Below are 23,084 nucleotides of genomic sequence, written 5' to 3'. Positions count from 1 at the left end.
CAACTTTTCTGTGTTGATGTGTGGATCCATGAAAAAACTTTCCAACTACTCATAATCATTTGGGAAGTTAACCTAAGGTGTTTCCATTTGGTTTGCTGTAAGTACTTTGGTGTAAAATAGAAATGTATACTATTTGTATTATCTAACCATTGTATGCCCTGAGTTAACAACATTTTTGTGTTGATGTGTAGAGCCATGAAACAACTTTCAAACTATTCATAATCATGTGGGAAGTTAACTTAAAATGTTTCCCAATGGTTTGCACTCTGCACTTTGGTGGAAAATTGAGATGTATACTACCTTAATGTCAGAACATAGTATGCACTGAGAAAGTAACCTTTTTGTCTTGATGAACAGAGGCATGAAACAACTTTCAACCTACTCATAATCATGTGGGAATTAACCAAAGGTGTTTCCATTAGGTTTGCAGTAAGTACTTTGGAGTAAAATTGAAATGTATACTATTTGTATTGTCTTAGTATTGTATGCACTGAGATAACAACTTTTTTGTTTTCATGTGTAGAGCCATAATACAACTTTCAAACAACTCAGAAACATGTGGGCAGTTAACCTAAGTTGTTTCCGTTAGGTTTGCAGTAAGTACTTTGGTGTAAAATTGAAATGTATACTATTTGTATTGCCTAAGCATTGTATGCACTGAGATAACAACTTTTTTGTGTTGATGTGTGGAGCCATGAAAAAACTTTCAAACTACTCATAATCATTTGGGAAGTTCACCTAAGGTGTTTCCATTAGGTTTGCAGTAAGTACTTTGGTGTAAAATTGAAATGTATACTATTTGTATTGTCCAAGCATAGTATGCACTGAGAAAGTAACTTTTTTGTCTTGATGAACAGAGGCATGAAACAACTTTCAACCTACTCATACTCATGTGGGAAGTTAACCAAAGGTGTTTCCAATAGATTTGCAGTAAGTACTTTGGAGTAAAATTGAAATGTATACTATTTGTATTGTAAAAGCATTGTATGTACTGAGAGATCAACTTTTTTGTCTTTATGTGCATAGGTATGAAACAACTTTCAGACATCTCAGAATCATGTGGGAAGTTAATCTCAGGTGTTTCCATTAGGTTTGCAGTAAGAACTTTGGTGTAAAATTGAAATGTATACTATTTGTATTATCTAACCATTGTAAGCCCTGAATTAAAGACTTTTTTGTGTTGACGTGTAGAGCCATGAAACAACTTTCAGACATCTCAGAATCATGTGGGAAGTTAACCTAATATGTTTCCATTAGGTTTGCAGTCAGGTCTTTTGAGTACATTTGAAATGTATACTACATTTATGTCAAAGCATTCTATTCACTGAGAAATCAACTTTTTTGTCTTTACGTGCAGAGGCATGAATCAACTTTCAGACATCTCAGAATCATGTGGGAAGTTAACCTAGGGTGTTTCCATTAGGTTTGCAGTAAGTGCCTTGGTGTAAAATTGAAATGTATACTATTTGAATTGTCAAAGCGTTGTATGCACTGAGAAAACAACTTTTTTGTCTTGATGTGCAGAGCCATGAGACAACTTTCAAAGAACTCAGAAACATGTTGGAAGTTAACTTAAAATGTATCCCACTGGTTTGCACTCTGCACTTTGGTGGAAAATTGAAATGTATACTACCTTAATGTCACAAAATAGTATGCACTGAGAAAGTAACTTTTTTGTCTTGATGAACAGAGGCATGAAACAACTTTCAACCTACTCATACTCATGTGGGAAGTTAACCTAATGTGTTTCCATTAGGTTTGCAGTCAGGTCTTTGAGTACAATTGAAATGTATACTACATTTATGTCAAAGCATTCTATTCACTGAGAAATCAACTTTTTTGTCTTAACGTGCAGAGGCATGAATCAACTTACAGACATCTCAGAATCATGTGGGAAGTTAACCTATGGTGTTTCCATTAGGTTTGCAGTAAGTACTTTGGTGTAAAATTGAAATGTATACTATTTGTACTGTAAAAGCATTGTATGCACTGAGAAAACAACTTTTTTGTCTTGATGTGCTGAGCCATGAGACAACTTCCAAACAACTCAGAAACATGTAGGAAGTTAACCTAAGGTGTCTCCATTAGTTTTGCAGTATGTACTTTGGTGTCAAATTGAAATGTATACTATTTGTATTATCTAAGCATTGTATGCACTGAGATAACAACTTTTTTGTGCTGATGTGTGGAGACATGAAAAAACTTTCAAACTACTCATAATCATTTGGGAAGTTAACCTAAGGTGTTTCCATTAGGTTTGCAGTAAGTACTTTGGTGTAAAATTGAAATGTATACTATTTTCATTATCTAACCATTCTATGCCCTGAGTTAACAACATTTTTGTGTTGATGTGTAGAGCCATGAAACAACTTTCAAACTATTCATAATCATGTGGGAAGTTAACTTAAAATGTTTCCCAATGGTTTGCACTCTGCACTTTGGTGGAAAATTGAGATGTATTCTACCTTAATGTCAGAACATGGTATGCACTGAGAAAGTAACTTTTTTGTCTTGATGAACAGAGGCATGAAACAACTTTCAACCTACTCATACTAATCTGGGAACTTAACCAAAGGTGTGTCCATTAGGTTTACAGTAAGTACTTTGGAGTAAAATTGAAATATATACCATTTGGATTGTCTTAGTATTGTATGCACTGAGATAGCAACTTTTTTGTTTTCATGTGTAGAGCCATAATACAACTTTCAAACAACTCAGAAACATGTGGGAAGTTAACCTAAGGTGTTTCCATTAGTTTTGCATTAAGTACTTTGGAGTAAAATTGAAATGTATACTATTTGTTTTGTAAAAGCATTGTATGTACTGAGAGATCAACTTTTTTGTCTTTATGTGCACAGGTATGAAACAACTTTCAGACATCTCAGAATCATGTGGGAAGTTAATCTAAGGTGTTTCCATTAGGTTTGCCGTAAGAACTTTGGTGTAAAATTGAAATGTATACTATTTGTATTATCTAACCATTGTATGCCCTGAATAAACAACTTTTTTGTGTTGATGTGTAGAGCCATGAAACAACTTTCAGACATCTCAGAATCATGTGGGAAGTTAACCTAATGTGTTTCCATTTGGTTTGCAGTCAGGTGTTTTGAGAACAATTGAAATGTATACTACATTTATGTCAAAGCATTCTATTCACTGAGAAATCAACTTTTTTGTCTTTATGTGCAGAGGCATGAATCAACTTTCAGACATCTCAGAATCATGTGGGAAGTTAACCTAATGTGTTTCCATTCAGTTTGCAATCAGGTCTTTTGAGTACAATTGAAATGTGTACTACATTTCTGTCAAAGCATTCTATTCACTGAGAAATCAACTTTTTTGTCTTTGCGTGCAGAGGCATGAATCAACTTTCAGACATCTCAGAATCATGTGGGAAGTTAACCAATGGTGTTTCCATTAGGTTTGCAGTAAGTGCCTTGGTGTGAAATTGAAATATATACTATTTGTATTGTCAAAGCTTTGTATGCACTGAGAAAACAACTTTTTTGTCCTGATGTGCAGAGCCATGAGACAACTTTGAAAGAACTCAGAAACATGTTGGAAGTTAACTTAAAATGTATCCCTCTGGTTTGCACTCTGCACTTTGGTGGAAAATTGAAATGTATGCTACCTTAATGTCAGAACATAGTATGCACTGAGAAAGTAACTTCTTTGTCTTGATGAACAGAGGCATGAAACAACTTTCAACCTACTCATACTCATGTGGGAAGTTAAGCTAAGGTGTTTCCATTAGGTTTGCAGTAAGCACTTTGGTGTAAAATAGAAATGTATACTATTTGTATTATCTAAGCATTGTATGCACTGAGATAACAACTTTTTGTGTTGATGTATGGAGCCATGAAAAAACTTTCAAACTACTCATAATCATTTGGGAAGTTAACCTAACGTGTTTCCATTAGGTTTGCAGTAAGTACTTTGGTGTAAAATTGAAATGTATACTATTTGTACTGTCTTAGCATTGTATGCACTGAGATAACAACTTTTTTGTTTTCATGTATAGAGCTATGAAACAACTTTCAAACTACTAATAATCATGTGGGATGTTAACCTAAGGTGTTTCCATTAGATTTGCAGTAAGTACTTTGGTGTAAAATTGAAATGTATACTATTAGTACTGTAAAAGCATTGTATGAACTGAGAAAACAACTTTTTTCGCTTGATGTGCAGAGCCATAATACAACGTTCAAACAACTCAGAAACATGTAGGAAGTTAACCTAAGGTGTTTCTATTAGTTTTGCACTATGTACTTTGGTGTAAAATTGAAATGTATACTATTTGTATTATCTAACCATTGAATGCCCTGAGTTAACAACATTTTCGTGTTGATGTGTAGAGCCATGAAACAACTTTCAAACTATTCATAATCCTCTGGGAAGTTAACTTAAAATGTTTCCCAATGGTTTGCACTCTGCACTTTGGTGGAAAATTGAGATGTATTCTACCTTAATGTCAGAACATGGTATGCACTGAGAAAGTAACTTTTTTGTCTTGATGAACAGAGGCATGAAACAACTTTCAACCTACTCATACTAATCTGGGAACTTAACCAAAGGTGTGTCCATTAGGTTTGCAGTAAGTACTTTGGAGTAAAATTGAAATATATACCATTTGGATTGTCTTAGTATTGTATGCACTGAGATAGCAACTTTTTTGTTTTCATGTGTAGAGCCATAATACAACTTTCAAACAACTCAGAAACATGTGGGAAGTTAACCTAAGGTGTTTCCATTAGTTTTGCATTAAGTACTTTGGAGTAAAATTGAAATGTATACTATTTGTTTTGTAAAAGCATTGTATGTACTGAGAGATCAACTTTTTTGTCTTTATGTGCACAGGTATGAAACAACTTTCAGACATCTCAGAATCATGTGGGAAGTTAATCTAAGGTGTTTCCATTAGGTTTGCCGTAAGAACTTTGGTGTAAAATTGAAATGTATACTATTTGTATTATCTAACCATTGTATGCCCTGAATAAACAACTTTTTCGTGTTGATGTGTAGAGCCATGAAACAACTTTCAGACATCTCAGAATCATGTGGGAAGTTAACCTAATGTGTTTCCATTTGGTTTGCAGTCAGGTGTTTTGAGAACAATTGAAATGTATACTACATTTATGTCAAAGCATTCTATTCACTGAGAAATCAACTTTTTTGTCTTTATGTGCAGAGGCATGAATCAACTTTCAGACATCTCAGAATCATGTGGGAAGTTAACCTAATGTGTTTCCATTCGGTTTGCAATCAGGTCTTTTGAGTACAATTGAAATGTGTACTACATTTCTGTCAAAGCATTCTATTCACTGAGAAATCAACTTTTTTGTCTTTGCGTGCAGAGGCATGAATCAACTTTCAGACATCTCAGAATCATGTGGGAAGTTAACCTATGGTGTTTCCATTAGGTTTGCAGTAAGTGCCTTGGTGTGAAATTGAAATATATACTATTTGTATTGTCAAAGCTTTGTATGCACTGAGAAAACAACTTTTTTGTCCTGATGTGCAGAGCCATGAGACAACTTTGAAAGAACTCAGAAACATGTTGGAAGTTAACTTAAAATGTATCCCTCTGGTTTGCACTCTGCACTTTGGTGGAAAATTGAAATGTATGCTACCTTAATGTCAGAACATAGTATGCACTGAGAAAGTAACTTCTTTGTTTTGATGAACAGAGGCATGAAACAACTTTCAACCTACTCATACTCATGTGGGAAGTTAAGCTAAGGTGTTTCCATTAGGTTTGCAGTAAGCACTTTGGTGTAAAATAGAAATGTATACTATTTGTATTATCTAAGCATTGTATGCACTGAGATAACAACTTTTTGTGTTGATGTATGGAGCCATGAAAAAACTTTCAAACTACTCATAATCATTTGGGAAGTTAACCTAACGTGTTTCCATTAGGTTTGCAGTAAGTACTTTGGTGTAAAATTGAAATGTATACTATTTGTACTGTCTTAGCATTGTATGCACTGAGATAACAACTTTTTTGTTTTCATGTATAGAGCTATGAAACAACTTTCAAACTACTAATAATGATGTGGGATGTTAACCTAAGGTGTTTCCATTAGATTTGCAGTAAGTACTTTGGTGTAAAATTGAAATGTATACTATTAGTACTGTAAAAGCATTGTATGCACTGAGAAAACAACTTTTTTCTCTTGATGTGCAGAGCCATAATACAACGTTCAAACAACTCAAAAACATGTAGGAAGTTAACCTAAGGTGTTTCTATTAGTTTTGCACTATGTACTTTGGTGTAAAATTGAAATGTATACTATTTGTATTATCTAACCATTGAATGCCCTGAGTTAACAACATTTTCGTGTTGATGTGTAGAACCATGAAACAACTTTCAAACTATTCAAAATCCTCTGGGAAGGTAACTTAAAATGTTTCCCAATGGTTTGCACTTCGCACTTTGGTGGAAAATTGAGATGTATACTACCTTAATGTCAGAACATAGTACGCACTGAGAAAGTAACTTTTTTGTCTTGATGAACAGAGGCATGAAACAACTTTCAACCTACTCATACTCATGTGGGAAGTTAACCAAAGGTGTTTCCATTAGGTTTGCAGTAAGTACTTTGGAGTAAAATTGAAATGTATACTATTTGTATTGTCTTAGTATTGTATGCACTGAGATAACAACTTTTTTGTGTTAATGTGTGGAGCCATGAAAAAACTTCAAACTACTCATAATCATTTGGGAAGTTAACCTAAGGCGTTTCCATTAGGTTTGCAGTAAGCACTTTGGTGTAAAATTGAAATGTACACTAATTGTATTACCTAAGCATTGTGTGCACTGAGATAACAACTCTTTGTGTTGATGTATGGAGCCATGAAAAAACTTTCAAACTACTCATAATCATTTGGGAAGTTAACCTATGGTGTTTCCATTAGGTTTGCAGTAAGTACTTTGGTGTAAAAGTGAAATGGATACTATTTGTATTGTCCAAGCATAGTATGCACTGAGAAAGTAACTTTTTTGTCTTGATGAACAGAGGAATGAAACAACTTTCAACCTACTCATACTCATGTGGGAAGTTAACCAAAAGTGTTTCCATTAGGTTTGCAGAAAGTGCTTTGGTGTAAAATTGAAATATATGCTATTTGTATTGTAAAAGCATTGTATGCACTGAGAGATCAACTTTTTTGTCTTTATGTGCACAGGTATGAAACAACTTTCAGACATCTCAGAATCATGTGGGAAGTTAATCTAAGGTGTTTCCATCAGGTTTGCAGTAAGAACTTTGGTGTAAAATTGAAATGTATACTATTTGTATTATCTAACCATTGCATGCCCTGAATTAACAACTTTTTTGTGTTGATGTGTAGAGCCATGAAACAACTTTCAGACATCTCAGAATCATGTGGGAAGTTAACCTAATGTGTTTCCATTAGGTTTGCAGTCAGGTCTTTTGAGTACAATTGAAATGTATACTACATTTATGTCAAAGCATTCTATTCACTGAGAAATCAACTTTTTTGTCTTTATGTGCAGAGGCATGAATCAACTTTCAGACATCTCAGAATCATGTGGGAAGTTAACCTATGGTGTTTCCATTAGGTTTGCAGTAAGTGCCTTGGTGTAAAATTGAAATGTATACTATTTGTATTGTCAAAGCTTTGTATGCACTGAGAAAACAACTTTTTTGTCTTGCTGTGCAGAGCCATGAGACAACTTTCAAAGAACTCAGAAACATGTTGGAAGTTAACTTAAAATCTATCCCTCTGGTTTGCACTCTGCGCTTTGGTGGAAAATTGAAATGTATACTACCTTAATGTCAGAACATAGTATGCACTGAGAAAGTAACTTTTTTGTCTTGATGAACAGAGACATGAAACAACTTTCAACGTACTCATACTCATGTGGGAAGTTAACCAAAGGTGTTTCCATTAGGTTTGCAGTAAGTGCTTTGGAGTAAAATTGAAATGTGTACTATTTGTATTGTCTGAGTACTGTATGCACTGAGATAACAACTTTTTTGTTTTCATGTGTAGAGCCATGAAACAACTTTCAAACTACTCATAACCATGTGGGAAGTTAACCTAAGGTGTTTCCATTAAGTTTACAGTAAGTACTTTGGTGTAAAATTGAAATATATACTATTTGTACTGTAAAAGCATTGTATGCACTGAGAAAACAACTTTTTTCTCTTGATGTGCAGAGCCATAATACAACTTTCAAACAACTCAGAAACATGTAGGAAGTTAACCTAAGGTGTTTCCATCAGTTTTGCAGTATGTACTTTGGTGTAAAATTGAAATGTATACTATTGGTATTATCTAAGCATTGTATGCACTGAGATAACAACTTTTTTGTGTTGATGTGTGGAGCCATGATAAAACTTTCAAACTACTCATAATCATTTGGGAAGTTAACCTAACGTGTTTCCATTAGGTTTGCAGTAAGTAATTTGGTGTAAAATTGAAATGTATACTACTTGTATTATCTAACCATTGTATGCCCTGAGTTAACAACATTTTTGTGTTGATGTGTAGAGCCATGAAACAACTTTCAAACTATTCATAATCATGTGGGAAGTTAGCTTAAAATGTTTCCCAATGGTTTCCACTCTGCACTTCTGTGGAAAATTGAGATGTGTACTACCTTAATGTCAGAACATAGTATGCACTGAGAAAGTAACTTTTTTGTCTTGATGAACAGAGGCATGAAACAACTTTCAACCTGCTCATACACATGTGGGAAGTTAACCAAAGGTGTTTCCATTAGGTTTGCAGTAAGTACTTTGGAGTAAAATTGAAATGTATACTATTTGTATTGTCTTAGTATTGTATGCACTGAGATAACAACTTTTTTGTTTTCATGTGTAGAGCCATAATACAACTTTCAAACAACTCAGAAACATATGGGAAGTTAACCTAAGGTGTTTCCATTAGGTTTGCAGTAAGTACTTTGGTGTAAAATTGAAATGTATACTATTTGTATTTCCTAAGCATTGTATGCACTGAGATAACAACTTTTTTGTGTTGATGTGTGGAGCAATGAAAAAACTTTCAAACTACTCATAATCATTTGGGAAGTTAACCTAAGGTGTTTCCATTAGGTTTGCAGTATGTACTTCGGTGTAAAAGTGAAATGTATACTATTTTCATTATCTAAGCATTGTATGCACTGAGAAAACATCTTCTTTGTTTTGATGAACAGAGGCATGAAACAACTTCAACCTACTCATACTCATGTGGGAAGTTAACCAAAAGTGTTTCCATTAGGTTTGTCGTAAGTACTTTGGTGTAAAATTGAAATGCATGCTATTTGTATTCTAAAGGCATTGTATGCACTGAGAGATCAACTTTTTTGTCTTTATGTGCACAGGTATGAAACAACTTTCAGACATCTCAGAATCATGTGTTAAGTTAATCTAAGGTTTTTCCATTAGGTTTGCAGTAAGAACTTTGGTTTAAAATTGAAATGTATACTATTTGTATTATCTAACCATTGTAAGCCCTGAATTAACAACTTTTTTGTGTTGATGTGTAGAGCCATGAAACAACTTTCAGACATCTCAGAATCATGTGGGAAGTTAACCTATGGTGTTTCCATTAGGTTTGCAGTAAGTGCTTTGGTGTAAAATTGAAATCTACAGTATTTTTATTGTCAAAGCATTGTATGCCCTGAGAAAACATCTTTTTTGTCTTGATGTGCAGAGCCTTGAGACAACGTTCAAACCACTCATAATCATGTGGGAAGCTAACCTAAGGTGTATCCATTAGGTTTGCAGTAACTACTTTGGAGTAAAATTGAAATGTAGACTACTTGTATTGTCAAAGCGTGGTATGCTCTGAGAAAACAACTTTTTTGTCTTGATGTGCATAGCCATGAGACAACTTTCAAACAGATCAGAAACATGTGGGAAGTTAACCAAAGGTGTTTCCATTAGGTTTCCAGTCAGCCCTTTTGAGTAGAATTGAAATGTATGCTACTTTTATGTCAAAGCATTCTATTCACTGAGAAATCAACTTTTTTGTCTTTATGTGCCCAGGTATGAAACAACTTTCAGACATCTCAGAATCATGTGGGAAGTTAACCTGAGGTGTTTCCATTAGGTTTGCAGTAAGTGCTTTGGTGTAAAATTGAAATCTATACTATTTGTATTGTAAAAGCATTGTATGCACCGAGAAAACAACTTTTTTGTCTTGATATGCAGAGCCATAATACAACTTTCAAACAACTCAGAAACATGTGGGAAGTTAACCTAACGTGTTTCCATTAGGTTTGCAGTAAGTACTTTGGTGTAAAATTGAAATGTATACTATTTGTATTATCTAAGCATTGTATACACTAAGATAGCAACTTTTTTGTGTTGATGTGTGGAGCCATGAAACAACTTTCAAACTACTCATAATCATTTGGGAAGTTAACCTTAGCTGTTTCCATTAGGTATGCAGTATGTGAAATATACAGTATTTGTATTTTCAAAGCATTGTATGCACTGAGGAAACATCATTTTTGTCTTGATTTGCACAGGTATGATACAACTTTCAGACATCTGAGAATCATGTGGGAAGTTAGCCTAAGGTGTTTCCATTAGGTTTGCAGTAAGTACTTTGGTGTAAAATTGAAATGTACAGTATTTGTATTGTGAAAGCATTCTATGCACTGAGATAACAACTTTTGTGTGTTGATGTGTACAGCCATGAAACAACTTTCAAACTAGTCATAATCATGTGGGAAGTTAACCTAAGGTGTTTTAATTAGGTTTGCAGTGAGTACTTTGGTGTAAGATTGAAATGTATACTATTTGTATTGTCAAAGCATTGTATGCCCTGAGAAAATATCTTTTTTGTCTTGATGTGCAGAGCCATGAGAGAACTTTCAAACAGCTCAGAAACACGTGGGAAGTTAACTTAATATGTATCCATCTGGTTTGCACTCTTCACTTTGTTGGAAAATTGAAATGTATACCACCTTAATGTCAGAACATAGTATGCACTGAGAAAGTAACTTTTTTTCCTTGACGACTTTCAAACTACTCATACTCATGTGGGAAATTAACCAAAGGTGTTTCCATTAGGTTTGCAGTCAGGACTTTTGAGTAAGATTGAAATATATACTACTTTTATGTTAAAGCATTCTTTTCACTGAGAAATCAACTTTTTTGTCTGTATGTGCATAAGTATGAAACACCTTTCAGACATCTCAGAATCATGTGGGAAGTTACCCTAAGGTGTTTCTATTAGGGTTGTAGTAAGTGCTTTGGTGTAAAATTGAAATGTATAGTATTTGTATTGTCTAAGCGTTCTATGCACTGAGATAACAACTTTTGTGTGTTGATGTGTAGAGCCATGAGACAACTTTCAAACTACTCATAATCATGTGGGAAGTTAACCTAAGGTGTCTCCATTAGGTTTGCAGTAAGTACTTTGGTGTAAAATTGAAATGTACAGTATTTGTATTGTCAAAGCATTGTATGCACTGAGAAAACAACTTTTTTGTCTTGATGTGTAGAGCCATGAGACAACTTTCAAACAGCTCAGAAAGATGTGGGAAGTTATCTTAATATGTATCCATCTGGTTTGCACTCTTCACTTTGTTGGAAAATTGAAATGTATACCACCTTATTGTCAGAACATAGTATGCACTGAGAAAGTTAATTTTTTGTCTTGATGAACAGATGCATGAAACAAATTTCAAACTACTCATACTCATGTGGGAAGTTAACCAAAGGTGTTTCCATTAGGTTTGCAGTAAGTACTTTGGAGTAAAATTGAAATGTGTACTATTTGTATTGTCTTAGTATTGTATACACTGAGATAACAACTTTTTTGTTTTCATGTGTAGAGCCATAATACAACTTTCAAACAACTCAGAAACATATGGGAAGTTAACCTAAGGTGTTTCCATTAGGTTTGCAGTATGTACTTCGGTGTAAAATTGAAATGTATACTATTTGCATTATCTAAGCATTGTATGCACTGAGAAAACATCTTCTTTGTTTTGATGAACAGAGGCATGAAACAACTTCAACCTACTCATACTCATGTGGGAAGTTAACCAAAAGTGTTTCCATTAGGTTTGTAGTAAGTACTTTGGTGTAAAATTGAAATGTATGCTATTTGTATTCTAAAAGCATTGTATGCACTGAGAGATCAACTTTTTTGTCTTTATGTGCACAGGTATGAAACAACTTTCAGACATCTCAGAATCATGTGTGAAGTTAAACTAAGGTGTTTCCATTAGGTTTGCAGTAAGAACTTTGGTTTAAAATTGAAATGTATACTATTTGTATTATCTAACCATTGTTAGCCCTGAATTAACAACTTTTTTGTGTTGACGTATAGAGCCATGAAACAACTTTCAGACATCTCAGAATCATGTGGGAAGTTAACCTAATGTGTTTCCATTAGGTTTGCAGTCAGGTCTTTTGAGTACAATTGAAATGTATACTACATTTATGTCAAAGCATTCTATTCACTGAGAAATCAACTTTTTTGTCTTTACATGCAGAGGCATGAATCAACTTTCAGACATCTCAGAATCATGTGGGAAGTTAACCTATGGTGTTTCCATTAGGTTTGCAGTAAGTGCCTTGGTGTAAAATTGAAATGTATACTATTTGTATTGTCAAAGCTTTGTATGCACTGAGAAAACAACTTTTTTGTCTTGATGTGCAGAGCCATGAGACAACTTTCAAAGAACTCAGAAACATGTTGGAAGTTAACTTAAAATGTATCCCTTTGGTTTGCACTCTGCACTTTGGTGGAAAATTGAAATGTATACTACCTTAATGTCAGAACATAGTATGCACTGAGAAAGTAACTTTTTTGTCTTGATGAACAGAGGCATAAAACAGCTTTGAACCTACTCATACTCATGTGGGAAGTTAACCAAAGGTGTTTCCATTAGGTTTGCAGTAAGTACTTTGTAGTAAAATTGAAATGTATACTATTTGTATTGTAAAAGCATTGTATGTACTGAGAGATCAACTTTTTTGTCTTTATGTGCACAGGTATGAAACAACTTTCAGACATCTCAGAATCATGTGGGAAGTTAATCTAAGGTGTTTCCATTAGGTTTGCAGTAAGAACTTTGGTGTAAAATTGAAATGTATACGATTTGTATTATCTAACCATTGTATGCCCTGAATTAACAACTTTTTTGTGTTGATGTGTAGAGCCATGAAACAACTTTCAGACATCTCAGAATCATGTGGGAAGTTAACCTAATGTGTTTCCATTAGGTTTGCAGTCAGGTCTTTTGAGTAGAATTGAAATGTATACTACATTTATGTCAAAGCATTCTATTCACTGAGAAATCAACTTTTTTGTCTTTATGTGCAGAGGCATGAAACAACTTTCAGACATCTCACAATCATGTGGGAAGTTAACCTATGGTGTTTCCATTAGGTTTGCAGTAAGTACTTTGGAGTAAAATTGAAATGTGTACTATTTGTATTGTCTTAGTATTGTATGCACTGAGATAACAACTTTTTTGTTTTCATGTGTAGAGCCATAATACAACTTTCAAACAACTCAGAAACACGTGGGAAGTTAACTTAATATGTATCCATCTGGTTTGCACTCTGCACTTTGTTGGAAAATTGAAATGTATACCACCTTAATGTCAGATCATAGTATGCACTGAGAAAGTAACTTTTTTGTCTTGATGAACAGAGGCATGAAACAAATTTCAAACTACTCATACTCATGTGGGAAGTTAACCAAAGGTGTTTCCATTAAGTTTGCAGTAAGTACTTTGGTGTAAAATTGAAATCTATACTATTTGTATTGTCAAAGCATTGTATGCACTGAGATACCAACTTTTTTGTGTTGATGTGTACAGCCATGAAACAACTTTCAAACTGCTCATAATCATGTGGGAAGTTAACCTAAGGTGTTTCCATTAGGCTTGCAGTCAGGACTTTTGAGTACAATTGAAATGTATACTACATTTATGTCAAAGCATTCTATTCTCTGAGAAATCAACTTTTTTGTCTTTATGTGCAGAGGCATGAAACAACTTTCAGACATCTCAGAATCATGTGGGAAGTTGACCTACAGTGTTTCCATTAGGTATGCAGTAAGTATTTTGGAGTAAAATTGAAATGTATACTATTTGTATTATCTAAGCATTGTAAGCACTGAGATAACAACTTTTTTGTCTTGATGTGTAGAGGCATGAAACAACTTTCAAACTACTGATAATCATGTGGGAAGTTAACCTAAGGTGTTTCCATATGGTTTGCAGTCAGTACTTTGGTGCCAAATTGAAATGTATACTACTGGTATTGTCAAAGCATTGTATGCACTGAGAAAACAACTTTTTTGTCTTGATGTGCAGAGCCATAAGACAACTTTCAAACAGCTCAGAAACATGTGGGAAGTTAACTTAAAATGTATCCATCTGGTTTGCACTCTGCACTTTGTTGGAAAATTAAAATGTATACCACCTTAATGTCAGAACAGAGTATGCACTGAGAAAGTAACTTTTTTGTCTTGATGAACAGAGGCATGAAACAACTTTGAAACTACTGATACTCATGTGGGAAGTTAACCAAAGTTGTTTCCATTAGGTTTGCAGTCAGGACTTTTGAGTACAATTGAAATATATACTACTTTTATGTCAAAGCATTCTATTCACTGAAAAATCAACTTTTTTGTCTTTATGTGCACAGGTATGAAACAACTTTCAGACATCTCAGAATCATGTGGGAAGTTACCCTAAGGTGTTTCTATTAGGTTTGAAGTAAGTGCTTTGGTGTAAAATTGAAATGTATACTATTTGTATTGTCTAAGCATTGTATGCACTGAGATAACAATTTTTTTGTGTTATTGTGTAGAGCCATGAAACAACTTTCAAACTACTCATAATTATGTGGGAAGTTAACCTAAGGTGTCTCCATTAGGTTTGCAGTAAGTACTTTGGTGTAAAATTGAAATGTATACTACTTGTATTGTCAAAGCATTGTATGCACTGAGAAAACAACTTTTTTGTCTTGATGTGTAGAGCCATGAGACAACTTTCAAACAGCTCAGAAACATGTGGGAAGTTAACTTAATATGTATCCATCTGGTTTGCACTCTCCACTTTGTTGGAAAATTGAAATGTATACCACCTTAATGTCAGAACATAGTATGCACTGAGAAAGTAACTTTTTTGTCTTGATGAACAGAGGCATGAAACAACTTTCAAACTACTCATACTCATGTGGGAAGTTAACCAAAGGTGTTTCCATTAGGTTTGCAGTAAGTACTTTGGTGTAAAATTGAAATCTATACTATTTGTATTGTCAAAGCATTGTATGCACTGAGATAACAACTTTTTTGTGTTGATGTGTACATCCATGAAACAACTTTGAAACTACTCATAATCATGTGGGAAGTTAACCTAAGGTGTTTCCATTAGGTTTGCAGTCAGGACTTTTGAGCACAATTGAAATGTATACTACGTTTGTGTCAAAGCATTTTATTCACTGAGAAATCAACTTTTTTGTCTTTATGTGCAGAGGCATGAAACAACTTTCAGACATCTCAGAATCATGTGGGAAGTTACCCTGAGGTGTTTCCAATATGTTGGCACTAAGTGCTTTGGTGTAACATTGAAATGTATACTATTTGTATTATCTAAGCATTGTATGTCTCTTCTTTATATTGAAGATTTCGTGATATAACAGGTCTCAACCAACTCAGAATTATCTGGGGAATTATGTTAAAATGTTTCCATCAGGTTTGCAGTCAGTACTTTTGAGTAAAATAGAAATGTATTCTTCTTTTAATGCGAATGCACTGTATGCACTGAGAAATCAACTTTTTTATCTTGAAGAGCTAAGCGATATAACAGGTCTCAAACACCTCAGAATCATATGGGTAGTTATGTTAAGGTGTTTCGATCAAGTTTTCATTCAGTACTTTTGAGTAAAACTGAAATGTATACTTCTTTTAATGCCAAAGCACTGTACACACATAGAAATCAACATTTTTATCTTGAAGAGCTAAGTGATATAACAGGTCTCAAACAACTCAGAATCATGTGGGGAGTTATGTTAAAACATGTCCATCAGGTTTGCACTCAGTACTTTTGAGTAAAATTGAAATGCATTCTTCTTTTAATGCTAATGCACTGTATGCACTGAGATATCAGCTTTTTTATCTTGAATAGCTAAGTGATATAACAGGTCTCAAACAAATCAGAAACATATCGGGAGTTATATTAAGATGTTTCCATCAGGTTTGCATTCAGTACTTTTGAGGAAAATTGAAATCCATACCTCTTTTAATGCCAAAGCACTGCATGCACTGAGAAATCAACTTTTTTTTCTTGAAGAGCAAAGTGATAGAACAGGTCTCAAACAACTCAGAAAGTAACTGGTGCAGGGGGCAGGGTTTCAAATTCTTGAATCATTGGGATCTATTTTGGGGAAGGTATGACTTGTACAAAAGATATGGATTACACCTGAACTCAAAAGGTACTAATATCCTAGCGGGATTGTTTAATATAGCTGTTAGGGAGGGTTTAAACTAAGTTGGCAAAGGGAATGAAACCAAGGTGTTAGGATCGAGGAAGAGGAAAATGGAAATAAGTCAAAAATACTGTGCAGCAAAGATGGTAAGAAGGACAGGCCGGTGAATATACAGGATAATTTGCTGCAAAACAGAAATATAACAAAATCGACAACAGATAATGATCTAAATGTACTGTACTTAAATGCACGCAGCATTAGAAATAAAGTGGATGACGTTGCTGCACAGCTGCAGGTTAAAAGGTATGACATTGTGGCCATCACCGAGTCATGGCTAAATGATGGATGTGATTGGGAGCTGAATATCCCAGGATACACAGTGTACTGGAAGAATAAGAAGGTAGATAAAGTGGGTGGCGTGGCCCTGATGGTAAGCAATGATATCAAATCAATAGAAAGAAGGGACATAGGATCAGAAGAGGTAGAATCCTTATGGGTAGAATTAGGAAATGGCAAGGGTAAAAAGACACTAATAGTAGTTATATACAGGCCTCCAAACAGCAGTCGGGATGTGGACTACAAGTTGCAGCTGGAAATAGAAAAAGCGTGTCAGAAGGACAATGTCAAGATAATTATGGGGGATTTTAATATGAAAGTGGATTGGGAAAGTCAGGAAGGTACTGGATCTCAGGAGAGGGAGTTTGTAGAATGCCTACAGGATGGCTTTTTGAAGCAACTTGTCCAGAAGCCCACTAGGGGACCGGCTGTTTTGGATTGGGTGCTGTGTAATGAACCTGAGGCGATTAGGGAGCTGGATGTAAAGGAACCTCTTGGAAGTAGTGATCATAATATGGTTGAGTTCAGTTTCAAATTTGAAAACGAGAAGCTGGTATTAGGTGTATCGATATTTCAGTGGAACAGGGGAAATTACAGTGGTATGAGAGAGGAACTGGCCCAAGTCGATTGGAAAAGTAAACTAAATGGAGGGACGGCAGAGCAGAATTGGATGAAATTCCTACAAGAAATAAGGAAAATGCAGGAAAAATATATTCCAAGAGAAAAGAAAATCATGAATGGAAAAATGGCACAAATATGGCTAACGAGAGAGGTTAAGGCAAAAATAAAAGCAATAGAAACGGTGTACAAGGAAGCAAAAATTAGTGGGCAAAATGAGGACTGGAAGACCTTTAAAAACTTACAGAAAGAAACTAAGAAAGTCATTAGGAAAGAAAAGATGAATTATGAAAGGAAGTTGGCGATTAACATGAAAAAGGATACTAAGAGATTTTTTAAATATATGAAGAGTAAAAGAGTGACAAGGGTAGATATGGAACCGATTGAAAATGATGCTGGAGTAATTATAATGGATAACAAAGAGATGGCGGAGGAACTGAATGAGTATTGTGCATCAGTCTTCACAGTGGAAGACATGAGCAATATACCTGATAGCCAGAGGTATCAGGGAATAGAATTAGGTACAGGCAAGATAACTAGAGAGAAAGTGCTTGGGAAGCTAAGTGGACTAAGAATAGATAAGTCTCCTGACCCAGATGAGGTGGACCCAAGGGTTCTGAAGGAAGTGGCTTTGGAGATTGTGGAAACATTGGAAATGATCTTCCAGGAATCAATAGACTCTGGCATGGTTCCGGAGGACTGGAAGGTCGCAAATGTAGCTCCGCTATTTAAGAAAGAAAGGAGGCAGCAAAAAGAAAATTACAGACCTATTAGTCTGACATCGGTGGTTGGAAAGATAGAACCATAGAACCATAGAAACTACAGCACAGAAACAGGCCTTTTGGCCCTTCTTGGCTGTGCCGAACCATTTTCTGCCTAGTCCCACTGACCTGCACACAGACCATATCCCTCCATACACCTCCCATCCATGTATCTGTCCAATTTATTCTTAAATGTTAAAAAAGAACCCGCATTTACCACCTCGTCTGGCAGCTCATTCCATACTCCCACCACTCTCTGTGTGAAGAAGCCCCCCCTAATGTTCCCTTTAAATTTTTCCCCCCTCACCCTTAACCCATGTCCTCTGGTTTTTTTCTCCCCTTGCCTGAGTGGAAAAAGCCTGCTTGCATTCACTCTATCTATACCCATCATAATTTTATATACCTCTATCAAATCTCCCTCATTCTTTTACGCTCCAGGGAATAAAGTCCTAACCTATTCAACCCTTCTCTGTAACTGAGTTTCTCAAGTCCCGGCAACATCCTTGTAAACCTTCTCTGCACTCTTTCAACCTTATTTATATCCTTCCTGTAATTTGGTGAACAAAACTGAACACAATACTCCAGATTCGGCCTCACAAATGCCTTATACAACCTCATCATAACATTCCAGCTCTTATACTCAATACTTCGATTAATAAAGGCCAATGTACCAAAAGCTCTCTTTACGACCCTATCTACCTGTGACGACACTTTTAGGGAACTTTGTATCTGTATTCCGAGATCCCTCTGTTCCACTGCACTCCTCAGTGCCTTACTATTAACCCTGTATGTTCTACGTTGGTTTGTCCTTCCAACGTGCAATATTGGAGTCAATCCTCAAGGACGAGGTTATGAAATACCTCGAGGTGCATGACAAGATAGGTCGAAGCCAGCATGGTTTCATGAAGGGAAGATCCTGCCTTACCAACTTATTGGAATTTTTTGAGGTAATCTCGAATAAGATTGACAAGGGAGAGGCTGTGGATGTTGTGTATTTGGATTTTCAAAAGGCCTTCGATAAGGTGCCGCATATGAGGCTGCTTAATAAGATGAGAGCCCATGGAATTATAGCAAAGATATTGAAATGGATGGAGCATTGGCTGATAGGCAGAAAGCAAAGGGTGGGAATAAAGGGATCCTATTCTGGTTGGTTGCCGGTTACTAGTGGTGTTCCGCAGGGGTCGGTGTAGGGGCCGCTTCTTTTTATGACGTATATCAATGATTTGGATTATGGATTAAATAGTTTTGTGGCCAAGTTTGCGGATGACACCAAGATAGGTGGAGGAGCAGGAAATGTCGAAGAAACGGAAAGGTTGCAGAGAGACATAGTCAGTTTAGGAGAGTGGACAAAGAAATGGCAGATGAGATACAACGTTGACAAATGTATGGTTGTACATTTTGGAAGAAGAAATAATCGGGAAGATTATTATTTAGATGGGGAGAAAATTCAAAAATCAGAAATGCAAAGGGATTTGGGGGTCCTCATGCAGGATACCCTAAAGGTTAACCACCAAGTTGGATTGGCGGTAAGGAAAGCAAATGCTATGTTGGCATTCATTTCAAGAGGAATAGTGTATAAGAGTAAGGAGGTGTTGATGAGGCTCTATGGGGCATTAGTGAGACCTCATTTGGAATACTGTGTGCAGTTTTGGGCCCCCTATCTTAGAAAGGATATACTGATGTTGGAGAGAGTTCAGAGAAGATTTACGAGGACGATTCCTGGAATGCAGGGGCTAACATATGAGGAGCGTCTGTCGGCTCTTGGATTGCATTCATTAGAGTATAGAAAAATGAGAGGGGATCTCATAGAAACATTTCAAATGTTGAAAGGGTTGGACAGAGTAGATTTGGAAAGGTTGTTTCCTTTGGTGGGTGAGTCCAGGACAAGAGGCTATAGTCTTCGAATTAGAGGGTACCCAGTTAAAACAGAGATGAGGAGAATTTTTTTTAGCCAGAGGGTCGTGGATTTGTGGAATTCGTTGCCACATATGGCTGTGGAGGCCCGATCATTGAGCGTATTTAAGGAGGAGATTGACAGGTATCTAATTAGTCAGGGTATCAAGGGATATGGGGAAAAAGCCGGTAATTGGAACTAGATGGGTGAATAGTTTAGCTCATGGGGGAGCTGCGGAGCAGACTCGATGGGCCGAATGGCCTGCTTCTGCTCCTTTGTCTTGTGATCTTGTGATCTTGTGAGAATCATGTGGGGTGTCATGTTAAAATGTTTCCATCAGGTTTGCAGTCAGTAGTTTTGAGTAAAATTGAAATGTATTCTTCTTCTAATGCCAAAGCACTGTATGCACTGAGAAATCAACTTTTTTATCTTAAAGAGATCAGTGATATAACAGGTCTCAAACACCTCAGAATCATATGGGTAGGTACGTTAAGGTGTTTCGATCAGGCTTGCATTCGGTACTTTTGAGTAAAATTGAAATGTATACTTCTTTTAATGCCAAAGCACTGTGGACACTTAGAAATCAACTTTTTTATTTTGAAGACCTAAGTGATATGACAAGTCTCAAACAACTCAGAATCATGTGGGAGTTCTGTTAAAATGTTTCCATCAGGTTTGCAGTCAGTACTTTTGAGTAAAATTGAAATGTATACTGCGTTTAATGTCAATGCTCTGTATGCACTGACAATACAACTTTTTTATCTTAAGAGCTCAGTGCTAGAACAGATCTCAACCAACTCAGAATCATATGGGGAGTTAACTTCAGATGTTTCGATAATGTTTGCCATCAGTACTTTTGAGGAAAATTGAAACGTTTACTTCTTTTAATATCAAAGCACTCTATGCACTGAGAAAACAACTTTTTTATCTTAAGAGCTCAGTGATAGAACAGGTCTCAACCAACTCAGAATCATATGGGGAGTTAACTTCAGATGTTTCGATAAGGTTTGCCGTCAGTACTTTTGAGGAAAATTGAAATGTGTACTTCTTTTAATGTCAAAGCACTGTATGCACTGAGAAAACAACTTTTTTATCTTGAAGGGCTCAGTGACGAAACAGGTCTGAAAAAACTCAGAATCATGTGGGGAGTTATGTTAAGATGTTTACATGAAGTTTGCAGTCAGTACTTGTGAGTAAAATTGTAATGTATTCTTCTTTTAATGCCAAATGAACTGCATGCACTGAGAGATCAAGTTTTTTATCTTGAAGAGCTCAGTGATATAAAAGGTCTCAAACAACTCAGAATCATGTTGGGTGTTATGTTAAAATGTTTCCATTAGGTTTGCAGTCAGTACTATTCAGTAAAATCGAAAGGCATACTTCTTTTCATGTCAAAGTACCGTATGCACGGAGAAACCAACTTTTTTTATCTTGAATGGATCAGTGATGAAACAGGTCTCAAACAACTCAGAATCATGTGGGGAGATATGTTAAGATGGCTCCATCAGGTTTGCAGTCAGTATCTTTGAGTAAAATAGAAATTTATACAGCTTTTAATGTCAACGAAGAGCTCAATGATAAAACAGGTCTCAACCAATTCAGAATCAGATGGGGAGTTAACTTCAGATGTTTCAATAAGGTTTGCCGTCAGTACTTTAGAAGGAAATTGAAATGAGTACTGCTTTTAATGTCAAAGCCCTGTATGCACTGATAAACCAACTTTTTTATCTTGAAGAGCTAAGTGATATAACTGGTCTCAAACAACTCTGAATCATGTGGGGTGTTATGCTAAAATGTTTCCATCAGCTTTGCAGTCAGTACTTTTGAGTAAAATTGAAATGTTTACTTCTTTTAATGCCAATGCAATTTATGCACTGAGAAATCAACTTTTTTATCTTGAAGAGCTCAGTGATATAACAGGTCTCAAACACCTCAGAATCATATCGGTAGTTATCTTAAGATGTTTCGATCAGAGTTTCATTCAGTACTTTAGAGTAAAACTGAAATGTATACTTCTTTTAAAGCCAAAGCTCTGTAAGCACTTAGAAATCAACTTTTTTTATCTTGAAGAACGAAGTGATATATCAGGTCTCAAACAACTCAGAATCATCTGGACAGTTATGTTAAAATGTTTCCATCAGGTTTGCAGTCAGTACTTTTGAGTAAAATTGAAATGTATTCTTCTTTTAATGCCAATGCATTGTATCCTCTGAGAAACCAACATTTGTATTTTGAAGAGCTCAGTGATATAACAGGTCTCAAAAAACTCAGAATTATATGGGGAGTTATGTTAAGATGTTTCCATCAGTTTTGCGTTCAGTACTTCTGAGTAAAATTGAAATGTATACTTCTTTTAATGCCGAAGCACTGTGTGCACATTGAAATCAACTTTTTCTATCTTGAAGAGCTAAGTGATATAACAGGTCTCAAACAACTCAGAATCACGTGGGGAGTTATCGAAACATACATAGAAACATACATAGAAAATAGGTGAAGGAGTAGGCCATTCGGCCCTTCGAGCCTGCACCGCCATTTATTATGATCATGGCTGATCATCCAACTCAGAACCCCGCCCCAGCCTTCCCTCCATACCCCCTGATCCCCATAGCCACAAGGGCCATATCTAACTCCCTCTTAAATATAGACAATGAACTGGCCTCATCTGTTTCCTGTGGCAGAGAATTCCACAGATTCACCACTCTCTGTGTGAAGAAGTTTTTCCTAATCTCGGTCCTAAAAGGCTTCCCCTCTATCCTCAAACTGTGGCCCCTCGTTCTGGACTTCCCCAACATCGGGAACAATCTTCCTGCATCTAGCCTGTCCAATCCCTTTAGGATCTTATATGTTTCAATCAGATCCCCCCTCAATCTTCTAAATTCCAACGAGTACAAGCCCAGTTCATCCAGTCTTTCTTCATATGAAAGTCCTGCCATCCCAGGAATCAATCTGGTGAACCTTCTTTGTACTCCCTCTATGGCAAGGATGTCTTTCCTCAGATTAGGGGACCAAAACTGCACACAATACTCTAAGTGTGGT

This window comes from Mobula birostris, chromosome 29 (genome assembly GCF_030028105.1).
Source record: "Mobula birostris isolate sMobBir1 chromosome 29, sMobBir1.hap1, whole genome shotgun sequence".
NCBI classification, from domain to species: Eukaryota; Metazoa; Chordata; class Chondrichthyes; order Myliobatiformes; family Myliobatidae; genus Mobula; species Mobula birostris.
The sequence above is the reverse complement of the archived record's forward strand: the minus strand, read 5'-3'. Positions refer to the sequence as shown.